The sequence below is a fragment of the Hemicordylus capensis genome, chromosome 2 (assembly GCF_027244095.1).
Source record: "Hemicordylus capensis ecotype Gifberg chromosome 2, rHemCap1.1.pri, whole genome shotgun sequence".
NCBI lineage: Eukaryota > Metazoa > Chordata > Lepidosauria > Squamata > Cordylidae > Hemicordylus > Hemicordylus capensis.
Window position 1 is genome coordinate 89,426,854 of NC_069658.1, and position 27,782 is coordinate 89,454,635.

Consider the following 27,782-nt stretch of genomic DNA (forward strand, 5'->3'; position numbering starts at 1 on the left):
GGGGATCAGTTTAAAAAGGAAGGGAGTATGTAGAGATTGTAAGCATATCTCCACAGGCGTATTAGTCTAAACACTGTGGTAAGATAAGGCCAGTATCAGAATGAAAGCATACATTGCTTCTACTTAGAATGGTGAGTGTTTTGAATTGGATCTGTATGTGGGAGAAATAGCATTTGGCAGGGGACTGAATAGATATGAAAGTTTCTATGATGTGATGCGTTGTTTTCTCATCTAGGTATATCTGAAGAAGTATCACTCAGTTATGAAACAGATTAATATCCGGAAAATCTGTAATATTGTATACTGTTTGGTGTATTGCACCTGGACTTGGCTCTGAAAGCGTATGATTAAATTACGCATATTGTCTCCACTTGGAATAGATGGAGAAGGAGATGTATCACCACATTACTGCATTATGAAGAGGAACACCCTCCCCACTGGATTCCACGGGATTTGTATCTCTACTGTGGACTTATAGCTCTACAGAATAAGAACTGTTTATCCCAATATGTGAAGTTGTACTATACATCTGGGGGAAGACTTCTTGTCATATATTTTTATGCGCTTTGTCATATCTAGTGTGTAAGCCACTTTGGCTCTGATATGTCTATCAGATAAATTAATTGTGAGAGTTAAGTTGACGGTCTGAGTACTCCTTTTTTTATTGTTCTAGTCACGGTGTGTTGTTTGGTTATCTCTGCAAGTATTGTGTGACTCCTGTTGGTTTAGTAACATTAAGCCAAAAGCCATGCAGTTCATCATCGCCTAGTGCAGTCCAAATTTTTAATTTTCTTTGCTCTTTCACTTATTAATTCTGGTGTTATTATTAGATCTTGCATTTGTTGGTTACATTTTTTGACCTCTTTCACCAAGCCTGCTTTTTTATTATAATCTATTAGATTGTCCCATAGTTTCCCCCAGAATTGCACTGTTTCTTCTTTGTTTGGTGTTTCTGCGTTTCTTGTAGTTTCTCCTTCTGTGCTTTGATAGAAATGTCTCTGATTTGACTGGAATTTGAGATTCCACCTGTGTTGTGTAATTCTAGTTTTGTATGTGCTAATCTTCTTTGACACTGCTATTATTTGCTACTTTATTATTTCCAGGACTTCTCTGATTTTCCTTGAATCTAGGTGGTATTTTTGGATAAGATACTGTTTGGTGTTTTCATTCTTCAGCGTCTTGTTTTTCATATCTTTCAATTTACTAGCATCCGATCTAAGCCTGGCGATTTTATTTTCTAATCTAATCTTCCATTTAGGTGATGTACTGCTTTCCTTTTTTTACAGGTCCACTGATCTTGTATCCGAGCTCTTGTGTTGTTATTGTTGCTGCAGTGTACATTAGTTGGTTTGTTTCTTGCAAATTATTGGTTGTTATTTCTGTAAGTACAGCATTGACATCTTTTAATGCCTGAACAAGTTGTTTTTTTGGCAACTGTTTTTAGAGGTGGTTTTTATTTTATTTTATTTATTGTTGCATTTCTATACCGCCTTTCGTTAAAAGACAACCCCAAGGTGGTTGTTTGGTTCATGTGCTCAGTTTTTTTTTTGCTTTAGTTCTTGTTGCTTTTCTGTTAAGTGGCATTCAGGATTTTGAGGTGAAGGCAGAGGGGAGGTTGCCTGGTTTTGATTTTGAAAGAGTTCAGCAACAGTCGCATCCTCTGTTTCCAACACCTCCTCCACCTGCGCCTGAGCAACTTCTTCAGTTGGTGGTAATTCTTCTTCCATATTTTGAGCCTGTGTTGCTCTCTGCAGTTCTTCCAGCTCAACTCCTGTGAATACTTTATTTCTTATTATGAATCTTCTCTGGTCTGCTAGCCTTTGTTCTGTTATTTCTGTATCTGAATGCTTCTCTTTCCAAATTAAATAACCTCTTCTAGTTGGACTAGACTTGTAGTAGCAGATCATTATTTCCTTGTTGGCATTTTTCGTATATTTTTTCCGGTTAAGCGACGTTTCTTCCACTAACCCTTCAGTCTCCAGCCCTGGTTGCTCAACTGAAGATCCTGAGTCCTGTAGCCCACTTGCCACCAGATGTCCAGGGACTCTAGCACCTGGCACGGTCCTTGTTGACCTGGGCGATGACCAATCCAGTATAGATTTATTAAAGTTACCTCTCATCATATTGTTGAGGGGAGAGGCACTCTTTGTCTGGCTCCTCTGGTGAGACCTGTCCAGTATGGTTGGACCTCTGGCATAGCTCTCACCTTCCTCAGAGCACACAAGCCCCACAACCACGCCAAGGTAGTGCCTCACTGGGGGTTATTCGCCCTTCCAAAAATGGCTCAGGGTGGTTTATTTGCACAAATATGTTCCTAATGGCTGTGCAATCCTCAGGGACATATTCCTGCAAGTGAGGAGTCTTTTAGGAGAAAGGAGGGAGCAGTGAAAATTACTCCACCCTCCCAGGCCAACCCCTTAGCTTCCTTCCTGGCCAAGATCTGTACTGGATGAGACCATGTGTGCTAGGGGGCGTCATCTCCTCTGCAGATTGCTTTTGAGCTGGTAATGAACTCTCTTCTCAGCCCAGTCTTTCTTGCCACATAGTCTTGGACAAGGAGAAAAAACTAGCCAGGAAAGTAGACTAGAAGGTTTGACTTAATAAAAAAAGCAACATTTTCTAAGAGGAATCTGGCCCATTGTCTGAATAGGTTTGAAAATGTCAAGCAAGCAGTCATTAATAATGTCAATAAACTAACAACAATAATAGGTTGTTATAAGTATTGAATGTAAAGCAAAATACTTGCTCCCCTATTAACATTCTTTGCCATCCCTTTTCTCTGTGAAACGAGTTGTTCTAGAGTTGCCCCTGCATGAAAGAGCAAAGCAGAGCCCTTCTATGCCAGCAGAACTACTTATAGTAAGCACACTTGTAAGGAAGAACTACAAACTGCCGTGCAAACTAGCAGCCTTCCTCACCAGAGGGAAAGAAGAGCTGTAGCTGTGTGAAGCAGCCCACTGCAGCCATCTTCCTCCTCCTCCTGAGTCATGTTGGATGGGAATAGTGCTAATATAGCACTATCAATAAAATGGGGGAAAGATGGAATTCTTGCCTAGAAAGGCCCAAAGTATTTTCATCCATTTCAACTGAACTATGAACACAGTTGTTCAGGCATAATTGATGTTTAATTGATGGCAATTCATGACTCATTAATGCAATGTGAAATAATCCTCACTACTTGCATCTCCAAATTCCATAGACATCTGGATGGTGTTTCTCCAGAGTTTCTCCTTTTGGTCACTATTTATCTTGTACTTAGAACTAGAGATGCCACCAAGTTTGCAGACTCAGATACAAGCACCAAGTGTACCTTCAGAGAGGATGAGCATTGTCCCTCCATTTTGGAAACAAGAGAATTCTTGGTTTACCACTTCTCTATGACCCAGACCCACAATCCTGCAAAACAGTCTCCCGCTTCTCTTTGAACCTTAATCATCTGGGTCAACAGCAGTGGGAGCAACAGTAGTACTTTGTATCCAGCACAGGAAGAGGGAAGAAAAGCGATCACACTGAATAGCAGTGCACTATGATGGTCTCCCTTTGAACATGTAGTTTTCAAGCACCACCAGGACTTTTCATTACAAACCTTCCTCCTTCTCTCTTCCCACAGGAAGAGCATGGTGCCACTGATGCTCCTGCTGCCACAATCCCAGCTAGGTAAGTTGTCTTTAAAGGGAAGTTGGGGGACCAGGCATCTGAGTGGGAATGAGAAGGGTTTGGGCTTGGTGGGAAAGGATAAGCCAAGCTGTCTTCAAGGTTTTTGAAGTAGCTCATTTTATTTGATAACATAAATTGATGCATCAATTGATAGTATGATGTATATTTGTTAAATTTAGTGATGGGTGAACCCCATCAGCTCGGTTTGGAACTGAGGTTGGCAAACCAAACTACTGTGCAATAAATCACAAAATGCCAGGCTTTTTCTGAGCCCAGTTCCAAAATTTAAAAATCTGGTATGTAACTGACAACATTATCAGGCATGTGCTGGGCCCAGAACACAAACACAAATATGATGAATATTTATATATGATTGTCCCTCGCAATTGTTTCCTGGAAACCCTCATGGTTGGCAAATTCGCAGTAGGGAATTCATTGATTTCAATGGGAGACAGGGGGTTATGGGAATCGTGAGTGCCAAAGTGTCTGAAAACATGCAAAAAGGTAAAAAAAAATCCCCCTGAACCCCAGAAAAGGTACTCTGACCCCCAGAAATGACTCTGTGACCCCAGAAATGACCCCCCAAAATCACTCCAACCCCCCAAATCACCCCTGACCCCCCAGAAATCACCCCAGTCATCAGATTGACCCCGTGGCCCTGGAAATTGGCCCCCCAAAAGGTCAACTTTTTTTAAAAAAAATGGCACCAATCACAAATACTCAAATCATGGTTGGTAAAGGGGGTGACAATGTGCAAGTCACGGATACTCAAACCTGCAATTGGAAAACCTGTGTTTGGCAAGGGACAACTGTACTGCTCTTCAGCAACAGTTCCCAAAGCGATTTACATAAATATGAATGAATGCATGCATGAATGAATAAAATGGAACACCTCCCCTACCTTACCCAGAGATCTCTCATGATTGATCCCCTGAGTTCTGCTTCCCTGTCTTGCTCCCTTCCCTCATACTTTATCTGGCAGGTGCAATACATCAACAGCAATTGTGAGGCCCCTCTGGGAGGCCAACACAGCATCCCTGGTGGTTTTCCAGGATATACTAACAGACACCATGCAACCTGGAACCTATATGTCTCAGAGTTCCTTAAATCTGTGACACTGTCATGAACACACTCAGCAGCTTCTGAGACACAAGGAGACTTGGAAAATATCATTTTCAGGGCAGTTAGTTTCACATGAACCCGAGCTCCTTGTTGATCTGACATGTCTAGAAGGTCAGTTTACTTTCAGAGCCAAAGAAGGGCTTCATGGAGACATGGTGGTGCTCAATTAATAATGCAGCCAAGATTAAGTGCTGGAGAAGTTCATAATCCATCCTGAATAAATCTGAACTTTAGTGAGATCACTAGTTAAATTTCATATATAAATGCATACAAATATTATTTCAGCAGCCTTTAGCATTTATACAGTGCCAGCCAATGCAGTATTAATACAATTCAGTAATCCAAAAACCTTTGGATTAAGATGAGAATTGAGATGTTTCAAATTTTCACATGTTGAAAAAGCAAGGAAATTGCAAGCTAATTGCCCATCTTAGCTTGTGTGTAGAATATAAACTGTAAACTGTTTGTACAGGTCATATATTATGCTCGGTTTACAAATTAGGCTCCATGCACCCACACTTTTCCTTGGCCTTTACACTAGACGTTGGGTTGGGGAGGGATATATCCAGGCAGAAATTCAGAAGATTCAGCCTCCCCAATAACTGTGTAGAGATGCCCCTGATGAATTTCTGCCTGATGCATCTCTCCATTTCATATATAGATGCCATATACACAGGCATTATACCTCTGATGTAAAACCTTCATGTTCAGAGGCAGAATTCTAGTTGCTCATAGCAAGCAGGATGATGTAGCACCACCATGTTAAAAAGCAGTCTACTCCAGATTTCTAGTTGCATATGAGGGGAAATGATGTTTCCTTTCTGCACTTCTTCAGCTTTCCGCAGAATGATATAACTGGGCCCTGTATTAAACAAGGTGCTGGATTTTTCTCTAATGTACAAGGGTTCCATTGTGTAGTATAAAAAGTATATTACACATATCCATGGAGCAGCTTACCCATGCTGGCTAAGTTAAGGTACTAGAACTCTGATATAAAGCCTCCCATTCAAAGGCAGTCCTCCACTGCTTTGTATGCCCTCTCAAGTCCAGCCACTACACCAATGCCACCTTGCATGCCCTCACAAGGTTCCCTTATCTCCTGTATCCCAGCAATCTCCTCCACTCCTTGCCAATGTCTCGTGTGCCTGCTCAAGTACCTCTGCCGTCTCACTGCTGCCTGGTGTGTCCTTGCTAATTCCTCCACCACCTCACTGCAGCAGATGTCCAAAAATGACTCAAAAATTCTGAGCTATATACACCTGATCTTGACTGTGAACCAGTGAGGGATATTAGGATATTTTCATTGGTTAAAGATGTTCCAAAGAGAGCTCAGAAACAGGTCTATCTGAGGGCCAAATGACACATTGGGTAAAACATGGCATTGGCGGTGGTGTGCTTGACAATATGGGAACTTGGGCAGAAAATGTCCATATTATAATGGAAGTCTTTGCCTTATGGAAAGCTGAAGATAAGCATGGTCAAATATCTACCTTAGATTTCAGGAAAGTCAAATTTAATATACTCAGGCAAGAACTAGGTAGAATTCTATGACTAGATAAACTAACCCCTGCTGCCAACTGAGTAAAGAGGCACCTTTTTAAAGCGGTGATTCTCTTTATTTAGCAGGGAGAGGTCAACTGGCCCTATCCACCCCAGCACAGTACCTCCAGGGGCTGTTGCTGGTGTCTCTCTTATGTTTCTTTTTGAGATTGTGAGTCCTTTAGGGGCAGAGAGCCAATTTATTTATTTATATCTATGTAAACTGCTTTGGGAACTCTTTGTTGAATATATATATAAATATTTGTTGTATTTGTATTCATTGTAAGAGGGAAAGGGGCCCAAGATCAGTAGTAGCTCCTGAAGAAGGAGTAACCCAACTGCAATCACAAACAATTCCACCAAGAAGGAAAAATAAGAGACACAAAAAAGCCAATTTGGTTGCATAAGAAGCTTATTGATGAGCTGAAAATAAAAAAGGACCCATATGCCTATTCACTATAAAAAATGGAAGGAATAAGAGGCCACCAAGTACAAGTACAGATTAGTAGCCCAGACATGTGGGGCAGGAGGAAAGCTAAAGCTGAGAAGTACCTGAGGCTGATGAGGGATGCTAAGAGCAACAAAAACGGGCTTTGTCAGGTATGTTCATGAAGAGAGGAAGAGGAAGGAAATGGCAAGCCTGCTGCTCAGTAAGGATGGAGAAATGTTAATGGGTGTGGCAAATCCACCCACTAGGATCAGCTAACTGCAGTTTTCCTCATTCACTGCAACAGAAGAAATTGCATTAGTGCTGCTTGAGCAACTGCTTCTTCAGAGCAGTGTCGGGGCTTGCTTAGGGGCTTGGGGCTTGCTTAGGGACAGAGTATCACAGCTCTGTAATGCTGCACATCATGTAAGCCATTTAGATATTTAGGATAAACTGAGATGGGTGGCAGCAGGATTATAATAAGTGGGAAGTGGGGTCAGGAGGGACCTGGAATGGAGGGGGGACCCCCTCTGTCACTTTTTAATGGATGCAGAACTGCTCAGATCCTATTTCACCTTAGTATTTTTCCAGAAGGGGAGTTGTGTGCAACCTCCCAAAAGCAGAATGAATGGTGAGACATCAGGACTGCAGTTCAACATTGATCAGTATTTGATCAGGAACACATAGCCCCTAATAAATTCAAGACTTCAGAGCAGGGACGGAGCTATAATTGGGTGGATGGGTTCAAAGAACCCAAGCCAGACAGCTCCTGGGAGCCACCTGGCTCACCCCTCCCCCTGAGCTCTGGCTGGCCTCATTTCCCAGCTGGCTTCATTGTTGGCTGGGTATTTTCTTCATTCCCTCTGAGTGAAGGAGAGCTCTGGAGAGCCATTTGAGCCCTTCTGGTGCTGGTCACACCCCCTGCATGTGATGTCACATGCAGGGGGCTTGGCTAATTCATGCAAGGGACCATCAGGGAGAGAGGTGAACACACACCCACTCTCCCCTAGCGTCAAAGCCAGATTTTATTTTATTTTTACATTTCTATACCGCCTTTCGTTAAAAACAACCCCAAGGCAGTTTACAAAAGTTAAAACATACAATAAAACTGCAGTAAAAACATCAAGCTAAAAACATATGGAAACAGGCATAAAAACAATACAACAGATAAAAACACACTGAAGCAGCAGTAAAAACGATTATGTAAAAGCCTAGGTAAAAAGCCAAGTCTTTACAAGCTTTCTAAAAGCCGTGATGGAGTCTGAGGAACGAATGGCCACTGGGAGAGCATTCCAGAGTCTAGGAGCAGCAACAGAGAAGGCCCTGTCCCGAGTGCATGACAGCCGGGCCTCTCTCATTGTCGGCACCCGGAGCAGGGCCACCTCAGATGTCCTCATCAAGCGGGCAGCAACCCTTGGGAGCAGGCGGTCCCTCAAATACCCTGGGCCAAAACCGTTAAGGGCTTTAAAGGTCAAAACCATCACCTTGAATTGGACCCAGAAACGAACCGGCAGCCAGTGCAGCTCTTTGAAAATGGGGGTGATATGTTCCCAATGGGCAGCTCCGGATAAAACCCTCGCTGCCGTGTTTAGCACTAGCTGCAGTTTCCGGATATTCTTCAAGGGCAGCCCCACGTAGAGCGCATTACAGTAATCCAGCTGCGACGTGACGAAGGCATGGGTAACCGTGGCCAGATCTGCCTTCTCGGGAAAGGGACGCAACCGGCGCACTAGCCAAAGCCGTGCAAAGGCACCCCTGGCCACCGCCTCCACCTGAGCTTCCAAAAGCAGAACCGGGTCCAGTAGTACCCCCAAGCTGCGTACTTGCTCCTTCAAGGGGAGTGCAACCCCATCCAGAACCAGTAAAATCTCCTCATCCCAATTGGCTCTCCTACTGACCAACAGTACCTCCATCTTATCCGGATTCAATTTCAGTTTGTTAGCCCACATCCAACCCATCACGGCCTCCAGCCCCCGATTCAGGACATCCACCACCTCCCTAGGATCAGATGACAAGGAGAGATAGAGCTGAGTGTCATCCGCATATTGCTGACAACTCAGTCCAAATCCCCGGATGACCTCTCCCAGCGGCTTCATGTAGATGTTAAACAGCATGGGGGACAAGACCGATCCCTGTGGGACCCCACAGGCCAACGACCACGGGGCTGAGCAGTAGTCCCCCAGCACCACCTTCTGGACCCTCCCCCCAAGAAAGGACCGGAACCACTGCAATGCAGTGCCTCCGATTCCCATACTCGAGAGGCGGCCCAGAAGGATACCATGGTTGATGGTATCAAACGCCGCCGAGAGGTCCAGCAGAACCAACAGGCACGCACTCCCCCTGTCTAGTTCCTGGCATAGGTCATCCACTAGAGCGACCAAGGCAGTCTCAGTCCCATACCCGGGGCGGAAGCCAGATTGAAAAGGGTCCAGATAATCCGTATCATCCAAGACCCTCTGCAGCTGGGACGCCACCACACGCTCCATCACCTTGCCCAAAAAGGGAAGGTTGGACACAGGTCTATAATTGTCCAGGTTGGAGGGATCAAGGGAGGGCTTTTTAAATAGAGGTCTTACTACCGCCTCCTTGAGGCACGATGGCATCCTGCCCTCCCTTAATGAAGCATTAACGATCACCTCCAACCATCTGCCCGTCCCCTCCCTGGCAGCTTTTATTAGCCATGAAGGGCAAGGGTCAAGAGCGCACAAAGTCGCCCGCACACTGCCCAGGATCTTGTTCACATCCTAAGGCCGCACCAACTGAAAAGAATCCAAGACAACGGGACCAGATGGTACCAGAGGCACGTCTGCCGGAACTGCCAAAACTCTGGAGTCCAGGTCAGCACGGATGCAAGCGACTTTATCTGCAAAGCAACAGGCAAACCGATCACAAAGAGCTGTAGATGACTCCTCCCCCATTATCTGGGGGGATGTGTGGAGCAAGGTTTTTACCACACGAAACAGATCTACTTGTCTGCACTGAGCAGACGCAATGGAGGTGGAGAAAAAGCATTTCTTCGCCACCCACACCGCCACGGAGTAGTCCCTAAAATGGGCTCTAGCCCGTGTTCGGTCGGATTCGTGATGACTCTTCCTCCAGCATCGTTCCAGCCGTCGTCCGAGTTGCTTCATCACCCTAAGCTCCAAGGAAAACCAAGCAGCAGATCGGGCTCCACCAAGCCGGAGAGGGCATTTAGGAGCAACCGTGTCAACAGCCCAGGCCATCTCCCCATTCCAGAGATCAACCAGGGCCTCGACAGGGTCACCAGCTCTGGACACTGGAAACTCCCTGAGGGCAGTCTGGAATCCAAGCGGATCCATAAGCCTCCGGGGGCAGACCATCCTAATCGGCCCACCTGCAGAGGGCAGACGGAGCAGTCAAACTAAACCCCACCAGATGATGATCTGTCCATGACAAAGGAGTGGTCTTAAATTCCCCCACCTCCAGATCATTTATTTCCCGGTCGGCAAAAACCAGATCCAGAGTGTGTCCCGCCACGTGGGTAGAGCCCGATACCAACTGGGACAGGCCGATGGTTGCCATGGAGGCCATGAAATCCTGAGCTGCACCCACTAGGGGGGCCTCTGCGTGGACATTGAAATCCCCCAAAACAATAAGCCTGGGGGAACCCAAGGCCACCTCCGAGACCACCCCCGCCAGCTCACGTAGGGAGACTGAAGTGCAGCGGGGTGGTTGGTACACCAGCAGAATCCCCAGCCTATCTTGGAGGCCCACCCTTAAGGACAAACACTCGAAATTCTGAGATTGCCTGACCGGGCACCTGGAAACGGGGAGAGTCTCTCGAAAGATGACTGCAACGCCTCCTCCCCGACCCTCGAGGCGGGGCTTTTGCATGATCTGGAAACCTGGAGGACAGAGCTGAGAGAGACCAACCCCGCCCAGCGCATCTAACCAGGTCTCCATCACACATACCAGGTCAGCATGCTCATCCACAATCAAATTGTGGATGAGAGAGGTTTTTGCATTAACTGACCTGGCATTCAGCAGAAGCACTCTAATCCTCGAGGGAGTGTTCTCAGAGCTCCCTGGGGTCAGAGGGTTGGGAGAAGGGCTGGAAAAAGGAACAGGCCTCAATTGCCTGGACCGATTTCCCCTGTAACGGCCTGCCCAACTCCCACCGCCATACCTCCCTCTGCCCACTACCTGTGATATTGCTGCCCCCACTCCAGACCTACTTTTTCGCTCTCCCAGACACATCTCCCCAGACTAACCCACCACGGCTTCTTGGCTTAATAAAAACCAGAACCAGACTTGCGTAATCTCCTGCTGGCTTCTTAACTGCGGGAAGACAGCTCTTCAGGGCAGAAGGAGAAAAATCTTCTAGGCCCCAGGCAGCTCGCCCCACGTCAGAGAGCCACAAGGATGAGAGCCCTTGGGCCAGCCTGCCCTATATAGCAGCAGCAAAAGCCCCAGCAGCAACCCAAGGAGATGTTACACACCTGAGGAAAGGTGGGGCAGAGACAACACAAGCAGTTAGTGCCCCACCCAAGCTGTTCCTTCTGTCTTCTTCAGATGAATGTGCCTGCTTCGAAGCCAGATGAATTGCATTCTAGGTTACTAAAAGAACTTGCTGATACACTCTAAGAACCTCTGTAAATCATCTTTGAGAAATTCTGGAGAACAGGGGGAATGTCACAAGACTGAACACAGGCTAATGTTGTCCCGGTCTTCAAAAGGGAAAAAAAGGAGGATCAGGGAAACTACAGATAAGTCTGATTTGAATATCAGATTAAAGTTAAAGTGTGCTGTCAAGTTAGTGTCAACTCCTGGTGACCACAGAGTCAGGGTAGATACTAGAAAAGATATCAAAGCAATCAGTATGTAAGTATCTTTACAACAATGCAGCAGTTAGCCAAAGCCAGCACAGATTTGTCAATAAATCTTAATTGATTTAATCTTATCCCATTTTTGATCACATGATAGGCATTGGAAAGAGGAGGTGGAATGTTCTTGGGATGAGGCTCAGTGGGAGAAACCTGTGATCCGTACCCCAGGTGACCACTGGGATTCCCCTTAACAGAGAACTCAAGCCAGTCTCACCAGAAGTCCCTCAGTCAATCTTCCTAGAACCAGCACTTACAAAATTGGGCACGGTGACCCCTAGGGAAGGGGTGAGGCCCATTCGCTTTGCTTGGGCAGCAGCTATTTAAAAACTAGCAGCCTGCTGCAATAAGCCACTGGAGTAACATTCCTTCTGTGCTGCAGTGTAGGGATGTGCGAAACGTTTCGGATACAAAACATTTTGTACCCAAAACAGCCTGTTTTGGGTGTTTTGTAGACAAAACAAAACACCCATTTTCCAGATCCAAAGGTTTTGTATACAAAACAAAACGCCCCTGTTTCAGCTACAAAACGTTTTGTTGTTTCGGACCTCCATTTTCTGGTGATCTCTGAGTCAGTCTCCAGACATCTCTTTGACATCTCTTTGACATCTCTTTGAATTCCCCACCTTTCCAGCCTTCTGATCGGTGACCTAAATCATGGGCTGACCTGCTGACAATTCCCTTCTTGTTCCGCATTGGCTCTTTTGCTTCTTCCCACTCTTTACTGACCTCACATTGGCCAGGGGAAGGGTTGCTAACCCATGGGGTGCTGGGTTCTGCTGTTTCTGTGGTGTTCTGAGTGTAGATTCTCTGGTAGCATATGAGAGTGAATTCTTGTTTTTCACTGAAAATCTCATATGCTACCAGAGAATCTACAATGAACACCTCAGAAACAACAAAACCCAGTACCCCACAGGCTTGTGGGTATGGGGGTGGTTGGCACCCTATGTGCACTACACAACCCCTCCCCCCCAAGTAGAATTATGGGGCTGCTGAAACCTCCATTATTCCCTATGGGAGAAATCTTAAAGACATGTAAACTCCAACAAATCACAAAAGATCAGCCCTTTGCCCAATTCCTTTGAAATAATTCTGGAAGTTTCCTTGCCCCCATTGGGCACTACCACCCACCACACTCTGCTCTGGGTCATCCCTTTCCCCTTGATTTGAAGCAATACATTTGCTGGAATCCCTATTATTCCCTATGGGAAAATTCTTAAAGATGTGTAAACTTTTAAAAAAATCACCAAAAAAAAAAAATCAGCCCTTTGCCTAATTCCTTTGAAATTTGGGTGGTAGCTGCCACCCATTGGACACTACCACCACCACCCACTCTTCCTGGGACCCTTTTTAAAAATCCAAATCGATTCAGATTCGGAAAATTTGGCTACAAAACAAAACAGGGCTGATTCAGATTCAGAAAATTTGGGTACAAAACAAAACGTGGATGTTTCGATTTGGATACAAATCGAAACAAGAAAATTCCAAAATGCACACCCCTACTGCAGTGCCCAGCAAGTTCTGACTTTTGGCCTCAGAGCTGTCTGGTGCACTCCTCGATCTCTGGAGACTCTATCCCTATTCTGGCAGGTTTTTTTAAGTGCTGCTATATACAGTGACACAAATAGGTTGGAAGTCCTGTCACTGACCTGTCAGTCTCTATCATGCCCCATCACTCTCCTGGGAGTGTTTCTGTGATCCAGCAGAGTCAAGTGAAAAGTTTTGTGTTTAGTTGTTTTTTGGTTTTTTTAAAGTCAAATGCAGAGGTATAAGATTGGGGGTACGTGGCTTGGCAGTAGAACATGTGAAAAGGATCTCAGCAGTCAATCACAAGATGAGTCAGCAGAGTGATGAAGTTGCAAAAATCGCTAATGTGATTGTGTGCTGTATAGGGAGTGCATGAAGCAAACACTGTGGTTCGGTTCAAATTTGGTTGGAATTTGAAGTGAACTGTGTGCTGCCGAACTGGTTCAGTTGAACCAAATGGTCAGTCCATTTGACGGAACCAGTTCAGCAGTCTGAGCAGCTAAAACTTGTAAGGGGGAATCTGGTGAGGATTCCCTTTTACAAGTAAAGAGGTGGGGGTCCTTGGGATTCCCCTTTTCAAGTAAAGGGGGGGGGGGTTTCCTTGGAATCCAACCTCTAAGGGGCAACCAGTGGGGTGGTGAGAGAAGTAGTAAGGGTCTTATCCAGTCAGTGTGGCTGCTAGCACCACCACTCCTGCACCCTGGCACAGCCCAAGTGCATGCCAGTGCCTTGTTAGCAAGCCGCCCATACAGCAGCAGTGTTGTCCCGGCCTCCACGCATCTGTGGAGCCATCACAGGCACAGTGTTGTTCCGGCCTCCACGTATCTGGAACCGCACCATCACTGCACAGGCAGCTTGATAACAAGGCATTGTACATATGCAGGCTGCACCGGGGAGGAGAGCGCTGGCACTGGTAGAACCTTCCGACTCCTCTTGCTGCCCCTGACCGGCTGCCCATTCGATGCCAAACTGGTTCTCCCAAACTGGGCTTGGTTCCATTCAATCATGGACCAAACCGCCCCACTTCAGTTTGTGTCTGAGCCACAGAACCAGCTCACTTTTAAGGTGGACTTGCATACCCCTAGTGCTGTATTAATAGAACTGTAGTTTTCAAATCATGAGAAGTAATTAGTTCCACTTTATTCTGCACTAGTCAGACCTCATACGAAGTACTGTGCATAGTTCTTGGTATTGCTCTTTAAGAAGGATGTAGACAAATTGGAATGGATTCAGAGAAAGGCAACAAAAATGGTCAGGTCTCAAAAACAAGCCCTAAGAAGAAAAACTGAAGAAACTGGGTTTATTTCTTCTGGAGAAAAGATGACTGAGAGGGAGACATCACAGATCTCACAGAAGAGGACAAAGATGCAGGCCCAGAGAGGAGGACTAGATTTAATGTGCTTAAGAAACAGGAGGGTAGATTTTGGTGGAATATTAGGAGAAACTTCATAATGGTAAGAGCAACTCAACAATGGAAGCAATTACCTGGGCAAGGATGGGCTGTCCCTTGCTGGAGTTTTTTTTAAAGAAAAGGCAAGATATGTTGGAGAACTTTTGCTCTGGATTTGCAGCATTGCACTGGAGTTGGGGAGATGGCCTCCAAGACCCCTTCAACTCTACAACTTTAGGATCTTATTAATTGGATCACATTTTGTTTGTTTGTTTGTTTGTTTGTTTGTTTGTTACATTTTTAGACCACCAAAACTGGCATTTCATGGTAATTTAGAAAAAATAAAATAATAAAACCATAAAAATTAAAACCAAGTAAAAACAGTTTAAAATGATTTAAAACAGAGGTATCAACATTAAGACCAAACTACGGGGACTTCCAGAGATTGGGAAGCTCTTACAACAACAGAGAGTTCATTCCAGAGTCTCGGGGGTTGGGAAGGGGGCTACAGAAAAGGCCCAGCCCTGAATCACCACCAGACAAACTGGAGAGGCAGCTGCAGGTGGACCTACCTTATCAAAATAACTTATGATGACATCAACAAATATTTATATACCGCTTTTCAACAAAAAGTTCCCAAAGCGGTTTACATAGAAATACATACATACATACATACATACAATGGCTCTATGTCCCCAAAGGGCTCATAATCTAAAAAAGAAACATAGGAACATAGGAAACTGCCATATACTGAGTCAGACCATTGGTCCATCTAGGTGAGTATTGTCTTCACAGACTGGCAGCGGCTTCTCCAAGGTTGCAGGCAGGAATCTGTCAGCCCTATCTTGGAGAAGCCAGGGAGGGAACTTGGAACCTAGATGCTTTTCCCAGAGGGGAATATCTTACAGTGCTCACACTTCTAGTCTCCCATTCATATGCAACCAGGGTGGGCCCTGCTTAGCTACGGGGACAAGTCATGCTTGCTATCACAAGACCAGCTCTCCTCTCATAAGAGAGACACCAGCAACAGCCACTGGAGGAATGCTGTGCTGGAGCTGGATAGGGTCAGTTTATCTCCCCCTGCTAAATAAAGAGAATCACCTTTTTTTTTAAAATGTACCTCTTTGTTCAGTAAGCAAAGGCCTTAATAAGCTGTGGGGATCCCAAAGCAGATGGCACTCTCTTGATTGTGTTTACCAATAACTATAATGAAGAAGATGTCCACAAATCATAACAGAAAATGATGGAATAAAGAATGCTTATTCAACAAACAGATTTTTCTCCTAAAAATGTTTCACTGAGAAATATTATTCTGCTCAAAGTAATAGAATTTTGAAGTGTTTTCTGGTAGTGGTTTCAAACTTACACAGAGACGGTGACTGAAGCCTTTTGGAATCACATAATATATTACCTAAAGGTGTCCACAAGATCCCTTTGGGTGAGAACAATGCTAGATCTATTACTATTCTTGTCAACAAGAACTTTGCTTTATTGAATAATTCATGCCGCATAATGATCTTCCAGGTTCTTGTCAGGAAAACGAATCACCATATTATTACACTGTCAGAAAGAGTAATTAAAAATTGATCACCATAGCAGCAAAATTCCCTCCAAAGCAATGGCAAAAGATTTAGAACCAAGTTCTTGAAACATTTCTGTCATTGTGCTTAACCTCCGTGAATACAAATCTACACAACATTGGGAACTGGCGTTGTGTTTTAAATATTCAGTGTGGGTTGTATTTATCATTGAATTGGATTGTTAACATGGTGAATTAAATGAAGTGTTATCTTGCTACTGAAACAAAGGTGAAGGCTGCACTTCATTTGAAAAGGCAATAACAATCCTTACTCAGTGCCTGAGGCGAGTAAAAAGCTATGAAATCTCAGCTGTGGCAATTACACAGTCCGTTCCAGGCTTAGGAAAATATTGTTCAGGCATTTGATTAACTGCTGAGCACATTAATCAGTTTCTTATCAGTTCTGTTTCTGTTCAGGGGCTCAGATGCGACTGCAGTCATTTGCATAAATGACTGGAAAAACCATGGAAAGATGATTAAGAAAACTGTAAGCCACACATAGTCAACTTGCAGAGGCCCAGAACAGCAGTGAGACACATACCATCTTCTGTTTAAGGCTAATGGGAGTCAATGGAAACCAATGGGAGCTTTCTTTCAGAGAGAAATAGCCGCTGTGAGCCCCTCATCTCCGATTTGGATCAGGACCATGATTAAAGCCCACCCATGCTGGGGATCCTTCCACTGCTGCTATTTATTGTAAATTGTTTTTATAAAACAGAACCACTAGGGATATGCTTCTCATAATGGCCACATTAGCATGTAAAGTGAAACCAGAGGTTGATAGACCAGCAGTTAATTTTTCAAACTGTGAATTGCATTACAGATGTTCATCCAACCATGGTCCAGCAACCTCTGTTTTCAGGGCAAGAGAGCTCCTCCCTCTTCCGGGTACAACGAGGCTGCATCCCAGTAAGCTCCGTAACACTCATGTACCAGATTGTGGGCAGAGTATCAGCATGTCTCCAGGGTGGTAGCCATTGGCCATGTTACTGAAGGGGGCATGCTGAGCACAATCGTGCTTTTTTGGAATGGTCCATCCATACTTGGCAGGGAAAGGGCATTTAAATCCCTTTAAATGTCATGCCATACAAGCCATTCTTCTGACAGTGATTGCACCGCCACCCTCATAATAACCACCCAACAAAATGAAGAACATAAAAACAGCCCTGCTGGATCAGGTCCAAGGCCTATTTAGTTAAGCATCCTGTCTCACACAGTGGCCCACAAGATGCCTCTGGGAAGCCCTCAGGCCAGAGCTGAGGGCATGCCCTCTCTCCTGCTGTTGCTCCCCTGCAACTGCTATTCCTTAGAGGCATCTTGCTTCTGAGGCTGAAGGTGACCTATAGCCACCAGACAAGTAGCCGTTGATAGCCCTGTTCTCCATGAATTTGTCTAAGCACCATTTAAAGCCATCCAAGCTAGTGGCCATCAAAAGATCCCATGACAGAGAATTCTATTGATTAATTATGTGCTATGTGAAAAAAATACTTCCTTTTTGTCAACCCTAAATTTCTTGGCAAACAGTTTCATGGGATGGCCCGCAGGGGTGTATCTAGGGTAGGGCAGGCAGGGCACATGCCCCAGGTGCCACTTGAAGGGGGTGCCATTTTTTAAAATTAAAATTTTTTTTAAAGTGCTGCCAAAACCAAAATGGCCATCATGCATGCTTAAATGGCCCTAGGCCATGCCAGGCCTCACAGAGGCCATTTGAGCATGTGCAGTGACCTTTTTTTTCCCCAGCGGCCTTTTAAAAAAATATTGTTTTAAATGGCCACCGCACATGCTCAAATGGTCCCTGTGAGGCCCTAGAGGCCAGTGGGGGAGAGGGGGAATCTTTGCAGACCCCCCATTGGCCTTTAGGAAGCCCCCAAAGGGACTACAGGTAATCTTTTTTCAAAAAAAAATATAATATGTCACTGTACACATATTCAGATATGTGACTTGTAGGTAACCTTCAGACTTGCATTTTTCAGCTGATATTATGGTAAGGTTATCTGAAAGATGAGTGTCAGATGTTTGGACAGGGGCGCAATTTCAGTGCTTTCCTTAGGCGCTATTTTCCCTAGATACACCTCTGAAGGCCTGTTTCTAGTGGTGTGTGTGTGTGTGTGTGTGTGTGTGTGTGTGAGAGAGAGAGAGAGAGAGAGAGAGAGAGAGAGAGAGAGAGAGAGAGAGAGAATTATCTGTCCATTCTCTCTACTGCATGCATAATTTTATATACTTCGATCATGTCGCCCTGTAGTTACCTCTTTTTAAAACTAAAGAGCCCCAGATGCTTTAGCCTTGCCTCTTAAGGAAGGTGTTCCAGACCCCTGATCATCTTGGTTGCCCTCTTCTGCACCTTTTCCAGTTCTGCAATATCCTTCTTAAGATACGGTGACCAGAACTGTACACAATACTCCAAATGTGGCCACACCATAGATTTGTATAAGGGCATATTAGCATTCTTGTTTTCAATACCCTTCCTAATGATCCCTAGTATATAATTTGCCTTTTTCACAGCTGCTGTGCACTGAGTCGACACTTTCAATGAGCTGTCGAACATGACCCCAGAATCTCTCTCCTGAACCACATCTGTCATTTTGTCGCCTACTCACCCAGTTTAGAGACATGCTTTTGGAGCCCCTTACAATCTCTTTTGGATTTCAATATCCTAAATCGTTTAGTGTCATCTGCAAATGTGGCCACTTGGCTGGTTACCCCCAACTTCTAGATCATTTTTGAACAAGTTAAATAGCACTGGTCCAAGTACAGATCCCTGGCATTGGTGTGTGCTATCTCCTTTGATATCATTAGATATTTTTTTGACCAGCTGTCATGTGTTTCCTTCTGATCTACTCCTGATTCCATTCTGCCCCCTTCTGGAAATGTTTGCACCCTTGTGCCTTAGGGGATTTTGGTTGCCGAACCAGGTACCACCCAGTTCCTGTCAGCCATCCCCCAGGTGTCATTTTAAAAGCTTCTCTGTGACCATTTTTTATTTTAAGAGCCAGCAGTCCGGTTCCATCTTGGTTCAAGTGGAGCCCATCCCTTTTGTATAGGCTTTACTTCCCCCAAAATGTATCCCAGTGCCTAAAAAACCTAAACCCTTCCTTTCAGCACCACCATCTCATCCACACATTGAGATCCCTCAGCTCTGCCTGTTTCACTGATCCTGCATGTCGAACAGGTAGCACTTCAAAGAATGCTACACTGGGGATCCTGGATTTCAGTATGCTACCCACAGCCTAAATTGGACTTCCAGGACCTCCCGACTGCATTTCCCAACATTGATGGTGTTGACATGCACTGCAACAGCTGACTCCTCCCCAGCACTGACTAACAGCCTACCTAGATGCCGCATGACATCCTCAACCTTCGCACCAGGCAGGCAAATCACTGTGCAGTCTACACGCGGGTCACAGATCCATCTCTCTATACCCCAATGATCGAATTACCCACTACTAGGAGGCCCCCCAGTCCCTAGAGGAGTATCCTCTGTGCAAGAGAATATGGATGCATCACCCAATGAAGGATTCCCTGCTAAGGTAGTGTTTCTCTCTTCCCCAGACTTATGTCCTCCTTCTCTGAGACCCTCATTCTCTATGACAGCAGAGCAGCTGTCTGCCTGGGAGTGGGTTGCCTCTATCACATCCCTGCAGGTCTCATCTACATACCCCTCTGCCTCCCTGAGATCCAGGAGCTCTTCCACCAAGTGCACACCCAAGACTTCTGCCCCTCAGGCAGATAATCGTGCATGCAACACTTGGTGCAATACACTGGGAAGCACCCCCTCCCCTGCTGGCATTCTACCTTCATAACTGGTTTAATTGGTTATCTAGAATATATAGGGCTTGTTCACTTGAAGCTGGGTATTGGGTGCAGTTGTCAGATAAAGGTTTTATGCTTCTGTCCACCAAGAAAAGTATAGAAGTGTAGTAGTACTCACATAGAAGTGGAGTAGTACTCATCTTCTCCTTGTGTTGTGTGTCTCCTTGTGATAAAGGGGGGCCACTTATCCACCTCCCCACAGAGTTCCCTGCCAAACTCCCACTAAACTCCTTTGAAATGTGCAGGCGCCCAGCCCCCAACATGGCCACCGGACCGCCAGGTGAAGGCTGAAAACCAGCCGAAGAGCACCCAAACTGGGCAAGGGGGTGATTTAGGGCCAGTGGGGGAGGGGGAACATCCACGGAACACACATCCGCCACCTCCAGGAACTCCCCCAAGGGGAGTACAAGGTTAAAAAAAAATTAAAAATTCAAGGATCGCAACCCCCCGCTGAACTGAATGGGGGGGGAGTTTGAGGGGGTGCCAGACTGAAATGGCCCTGTTGGGTTCAAAGCCGGTCTGGCCTTGAACAGAACCAGGCCAGCTGGTTCTGTGCACATCCCTATCAAACGGTGGTGTGCTGAAAGAAGCAGAGGACTCCAGTTGCTGGGACAACCCCAGAAATTCCCTTGCAGAAGCCAGGAAGGGCTAAGAGAGGTGGATGACAGCTGCTGGGGAATGGGTGGGGACAGCCTGAGAGGCAGCAGAGTGGTGGAGATGGAATAATGATGACATCAGCCCCACAGCTGCAGCCCTGTGAGGAAATGCTAGTGAAGGAGATGGAGTTGTAGGGAAAGGCCCCTTTGAAGGCCTGGGATTGAGTGGCCCATCCACTTGCCTGTCCAGGGGAGAAGGAGCAAGCTCGAAGCGGGGAGGAGTGTCCTAAATGTAGGTCTTTATTTAAGGTAGGGGCTGCCGAAGATGAGACAATCAGCAAGGATGGGGTTTGTTGGTCCGGTGGACCCCCGGAGAGGAGCACGGACCTTTGCTCCTGCTGATAGGTGAAGGAGTGGAGTGAATATACTTCTTTCCTCCCCAACTCTGAGGCAATGCCCCTGCCTGTAATTTAGTGTGAGAGGGTAGGTAGGTTAATTGGAGAATTCTTCCTCCCTAAACATGGACAGGTAGATTAGGTTGAGAGATAAATGACCAGCTCAAATTCACTCAGTGAGTTTTATGACTGAAATGGGATTTGAATTCAGACCTCCCCAATCCTAGTACAACACTAACTACTATACCATACTGGCTCACAACCCTCAGGGACATATTTTCAGGAGGCAATGTGCTGCAGAGGGAGTGGAAAATCAAAGAAAATGGTCCCTTCTTCCCTGCTTGAAACTTTTTTGGCAGGTTATGCACAAATACAACAGGGGAGGGGTGACCTTTGCTGACTCCCTGTTAACTCATAGATTCAGTTATACTAAGGTCTTAATATTGTCATCAATTTATATGACTATTAATGGTAATACATTTAGAGATTGAGAAGTTTATTATTGAATGTGCTTTTGTAGGTAATAGCCTTTTTCTTCAGATACATGGACAGCCCATTTTGAATAATCACATTGTGCATGCATCACCCTATTGTCTAAACACAATACAGCTGTTCACAGTACCTCATTAAGCAAACTGGCTGATATGACATGAAATGTCAAACTGCAGTTGAATGGCAAACAAAATTGGTGTAAATAATGTTTTCTGTGCCACAGTAAGAGTCAATCCATATGCAGCAGAATCACAATATAACTTTTCCTGGATTGTAGCAAATCAGTCTGCAGGTGGATCATATGTTTGAGTGTATCCCCATTAAAAACCTCCCCCCAAAGAGAAAAATATCACATGAAGGAGAAGTCAAGTGTTGCTCATCCCAGTTAGCTAGGAAAAGGTTTTTTTTCCTCCTTGGTGGCATTCTTACGACATGCCATGGTATGATTCAAACCTTCAAAGTGATCTGAATTTGCAAGTGTAAATATCTTTTGTTGTAGCCTTGTCAATTACAGGTAATTGTGAGTTTAACCAGGTATGACTTTATTTAGTAGGGCTGTGCATCAAATCAGAACAATAATTGTATTCAATTTGATACAGCCTCTATTGCCAGCATTTTCTTTGATACTGTTGGCACCTTTCGATAAAATATTTTCTGTATAGTATCAGACTGCATCAGAGGATCAGATACTGTAGTTGTTTTCATGCTTTTCTCATTTATCTATGTGCCAGAAATAGTTTCTCTTTGAATCTGGATATGTTCCAATATGTAAAACACTGAAACAGGAAGGAGAGCAGTTATGTGATTGACATCTCTAACGACACATTTCTTCAGTGCCTCCTCAGGCTTGAAGCTGCTGAAATCATGCTGCAATTGGTTCATCTGCATCTTGGTTCCATTTCAATCACAGTGCTTGGGTGTAGGGATGCATACATAGCCTGCCGGCTTGTCTTCCTGACTCCTCCACTCTTCCACCATGACCAGGGGCATAGCAAAGTTGGAGTGGGACCTGAGACAAAGTAGTGAAGATGGGTCCCTGCCCCTCTGCCTTCTTTTTCAAAGAGAGACAAGTTGTTCTAGTAAGAACTAATCTACCTACATTCCTTTCACTATCTCTACAACTGGACTAAATTTGGTCCAGATTGGTTAGGCAATTCACAAGTTAGCCCACTTGCACCTCAAACCTGTTGGGAATTCTCTCCGGTAAGAGATACCCTTCTATTACAGCAGAGTGCACAGAGGCAAAACACAGCGGAGTCTGCCCAGTCATGCATGTTTGCTGAGAGCAAAAGAAACTTGGAGCCAGTTCATAGTTTCAAATCAATATAAGGAGTCTTTATTGGAGAACTTCATTCTAGATAGGAACGTGGAGAGATAGAATCTCTAATCTATCTATCTAGCTGGATGCAGACATATGCTGTCTGTATCTCTGCACACATGGTGCAGAGAGAAAGGCGAGCGTGTGTGTTAGGGAGAAGAAGAAGGAAGAGAGGAAGGAAGTCCCTGAGAGTAGCAATCTACATATCAAAGGGATAGTGTCAGAGCAGTAGAGAGGAGGAATGACCAATGTCATGACCCCTCTAGCCCTCTGACTCACTAATCTGTCCCCCTCCGTCATTGAGGCATGAGGCAGCGCAGAGTCCTTCACTTCCAACAAAACCTTCATGCATCTGCTATCTTAAATCGAGGTGAATGACATCACCACAGACTATGCATTTGAGGCGTCCCTATGTGTACAATGTCTGCCATCTTGAATAGGGATAGATGACATCATTACAAACTGCACCCTTAAGGTGTCCCTATGTTTCCCTACACCTGTAGCAAATTTGTTTCACATCGGTTAGGTGGTTCACAATTTAGCCCAACTGTTCCTCATATGCTCACACATCTGCCATCTTGAATTGGGGTGGATGGAATAATCAGAAACCACACCCTTGAGATGTCCCTGTGCATCACTCACTACAACTGTAGCAAATGAGGTTCATATAAGTTAGGCGGTCCACAACTTAGCCTTCTTGCACCTCAAATCATGCGTCTGCTATCTTGGATCAGAGTGGATGACATTATCACAAATTATACCACTGAGGTGTCCCTATTTGTCACTCACTACAACTGTACCAAATTTGGTTCAAATCGATTAGGTAGTTCACAAGTTAGCCCACTTGCACCTCAAACGTTCATGCATCTGCCATCTTGAATTGGGTGGATGACATCATCAAAAACTGTTGAGGTGTCCCTATGTGTCCCTACAACTGTACCTGATTTGGTTTATGTTGGTCCAGGCATTGCGAAGTTGAGGGGGGGCGGACACAGAGGCACACGGATGGAATTCTGATCTTATAAGCCTACTGGAAAATAGGCTAACAAGGGGGCCATAAGCAACCTGTAACACAGGGATATTTGTCCCCCATTTTTCAGTTGTGGCCACGCCCCTGACCATGACCACTCTGCATTCATTCATCTATAACTAAAAGGGAACTTGACTGCTTCATTGCAGTAGCTCAAATAACTTGATCTGTGTTTTGCCACAATTGCTGCATATACTATCTGTAGGGATGTGCGTAATGGCTCAAGGTCGAGCCGGCTAGCCATTGAACAAGGTCTGTTCGATGGCTTGTCCTCAAACCAAACAGGACCCAATTTGGTTCAACTTCGAGCCAAACCACCCGGGCTGGCTTGGGAGTTCTGTAAGTTTCCTTTTTTAAAAAAAATTAACTTATTCCGGCTTCTGAGGGGTGCTGCTGCAGTCTTGGGGGGGGGGGGTCTCTGAAGGTTTCCCCTCCCCCTGTTAGTCTCCCCCCAGTCTTTTTTGGGCGGGTTCAGACCTTTTTGGGGTCTTGTCAGTCCTCTCCCAACTCACAGTGGCCATTTTGAAGGCTGCTATGTATGCGCGCTGGCTATTTGCACGCCCGGATCACATCCTTAAAAATGGCCACGTTGGGAGAGGGCCAACAAGGCCCCAAAAGAGCTGGTGAAGGCCAGCAGGGGGAGTGGAAACCTTTGGAGACACACACAGACACCCGCGGCCATGGCAGCAAACTGCCCCTTCAAGCTGGGCCCAAACCAGTTCGGCCTCAAGCCAAACTGAGGCCCAGCTTGAGATGCACGGAACCCAACTGGACCTGTTTCAGTTTGAATCTGGTGCAATTCAAACTAAACCAGGCTTCCTGGTTCCAAGCACACCCCTAACTACCTGCCTGTGTCCATTCTCATGTCCATGCTCTGCCTTTGGTGCCTACCTGGCCTGCCTCTGCTTCACCATGACATAGCACACTACAAGCTAACTTCTTCCTGCGTGTCTGTCTGCCAGCCTTTGTGTTAATTCTGTTCATTCCCCTCAGCCTTATGCATGCAAAGCAGAAATATGAAGGGGAGTGTGCCTTCTTCACAGACACTGTTCTTCACAGTTCTTCACAGTCAAACTGGGCTGGTTTGAATTGAACCAGGTTCAGTTCGAAACAGTTTTGCACACCTCTAATGTAAATACTCTCTCTCTCTCTCTCTCTCTCTCTCTCTCTCTCTCTCTCTATATATATATATATATATATATATATTTATTTATATAATGGAAACTGCCCTGAGCCATTTTTTAGGCAAGCCCTGTAGCCTCACAAGGCTATTCCCTGCTATCACTACTCTCTGCAGCCACTGAACAGAGACTAAACATGGAAACCAGTGGGGCACTTTTTCATAAGGCAAGTGCTTCAGCCTCCTGATCAGTTTCTTTGCCCTTTTGCCCTTTTCTGCACCTTTTCCAACTCTACAATGTATTTTTTGAGAATGGGCAATCAGAATTGTACACAATATGGTGACTGCTCCACAGATTTGTATAAGGCGTTACAATAAGACCATTTTCTTTTCAATCCCTTCCCTAATCATCCATAGCATGGCATTTGCCTTTTTCACAGTAGCTACACACTGAACTGATGTTTTCATTAAGCTATACACCCTGACCCAAGATCTCTTTCCAGAATAATTACTGCCTGATAATACCTTTTATTAGTGAATATGTGAGACTTTTCTTGTGTTAAAATACACATCACTATACACTTACACCAGACCTCATTTATTATTTTGTTGTCCAGTTTGGAGTTTGTTTTGAAGCTCTGTGCAACCCACTTGGACGTTTACTGTCCTGAACAATTTGGTATCATCTGCAAAGATAATCATCTGCAAAGTGGCCACCTCACTCCTAACTAGCTCACGTGTGAACAAGTTCAAAAACACCATTCCCAATATAGATTCTTGGGGGACCCAACTTCTTACTTCCCTTCATTGTGAGAACTGTCCATTTTTCCCCAGTCTGTTTCCTGGTCTTAAACTAGATATTGTTCTGTAAGGGAATATGTTATAATGAATGGAGTTCATTTGGGGCAGTAAATTAATTAAGATGATGATGGTGATGATGATGATGATGTAAGGGGCTATATTAAATTAGTTAACCTATCTAAGCCTTTGGAGGGGGAACTGGGTAATGTGTTTACTTACTTACTCTCTGTTGACCCACATTTTGCATATGTAAGCATTCTTACCCACCAGCACTGCTGCAGGCTGATAGGGAAGCATCTACACTGTTGCATTTTTGCTCAAGAGTGCAAATCTTTAAAGTTGTGTATCCACACTCCAAAAGCACTAGTTCCTTTGGAAACACATTGCTGACAGTCAAGCAATGTGTTTCTGATCCAGCCAGTGCTCTCAGAATGCAAGAGCACTACTTCAAAAATTTGTACTTTTTCACAAAAGTGCAACACGGCTGATGCTTCACTAGAAGCCCACAGCAGTGCAGGTAGATCGGCACCATGCATGTTAGGCTGTTGTTGTTGTGGTGGTGGTTGTTATTGTTATTGTATTGTTTTCTGTTTGCAAGCATATTTACAAATAAAAATATAAAAATATAAAAATTGCTTTACAAAATTCCAAAAAGGCTAAAATAAAATCTAGCTTTCCTTATGACTGACAGCAATGGGAGCAGAGGCGGGGGCACTTACACTGCATGAAAAATAGAGTCTTGAAACCAGGAGAATAACAGCTCACAAATAACATTCCTAGTTAACACTGCTTCCTGTTTGACATTGCCAGGTAGTTTATTATGGCATCATGGCACTTCTGAAATCTCTTTGAGAAACAGTCTGCTTGAGGCTCCTGGAGGACAATATCCATTTGCAATGCAGAATTCACCATGAAAGAAAGCCATTACCTTCCAATTTATATTTAGAGGGATCAACATAATCATGGACCTTGCTGTCAAGGGTGATTCTAAAACTCATTACTCAATGATGTTCCACATGGTTTATCTTGGGGTCTGCAGGCTGAGTGATGCCAATACTGCACTTGTCTGACATTTTAAGTATGGCATTTTACGTGAAGTTAGCGAGAATGGCCATTTGTTTGAACTAATGAGGTAATATTTCTCTCCCATCCTTTATTTCAACTGAATGGGATATTAGTTGGCCAATTAATCTAAATTCACACATATCTTTCACTATGGCTTTTGGAGTGGATCCACTTCACTTGGAAAAAATATTGACTATATTTCAATAACACATTGAAATTTTTTTCAGTACAATGTTCACTTACAAAAGAGAAACACAAAGAAAGAAAAGGGTTCTGCTTTGAAAAGGGACTGAATTGGCAGCACGTGAGCCATGATTTCATCCCAGCAACTTCATCGGCTACCACAGATGCTACGTTTCCCAGAAGTTGTTTCTGCAGAGTTTTACCACATTGAGCAAGATGTTGCCAGGTGCATACTTCGTTTTATCCACCATATGATCCGGAGGACAGAAGAGTTCACCTTCATGACCATTAGTGGAAAATGTGTCCTAGAACACCAGCTTTCTGTCTGTAACAAATTCAGAGTGGACTGTATTCAGATTTGGTTTCATTATGTGTGCAGAGTTAATGCTTGTGAGGCAAAGACAACATGAACTTGCTTTCGGGAAATTTGCAAGTGCAGAGCTAGTCTTTCAAATGGTTCAAAATGTGACCTAGATCACGACTCAAGCCACTGTTAAAAAATATTCTAAAAGGAATGTATTATTGATGAATTAAAGTAATTAAAGTATGTGACTCCTGCCCCTCCAGAGCAATACTGCATGGGTGGCTTACAGTCTATAAAGAATCACAAGGGAGACACCAGCAACAGTCACTTGAAAAATGCTATGCTGGGTTCAATAGGAGACAGTTGTTCTTCCCCTGCTCAGTATAAGAGAACCATCGCCATAAAAGGAGCCTCTTGGTTCAGTTAGTACCCGGGGCGTAGCTAGGGGAGAGGGGGCCTGTGTTCACCCCCTCTCTGGCGACCCCTCAAAGTGAGGAAGATAATGAAGAAAATAGGGAAGGGTGGAGCTGGGGGGCTCTCAGGAGCTGGGGGGCCGGGGTGCTTTGAACCTTTTCACTCAATT

General features: G+C 44.8%; 1 long non-coding RNA gene across 1 annotated transcript; it reads left to right on the plus strand.

Moving 5' to 3' along the window:
• On the plus strand, positions 1 to 27,455 carry LOC128347697 (uncharacterized). Its single transcript, XR_008317663.1, has 3 exons — positions 1 to 131; positions 3,611 to 3,657; positions 26,940 to 27,455. It is a non-coding gene; the product is annotated as an uncharacterized LOC128347697 (long non-coding RNA).
• Positions 27,456 to 27,782: the final 327 nt, after the last annotated feature.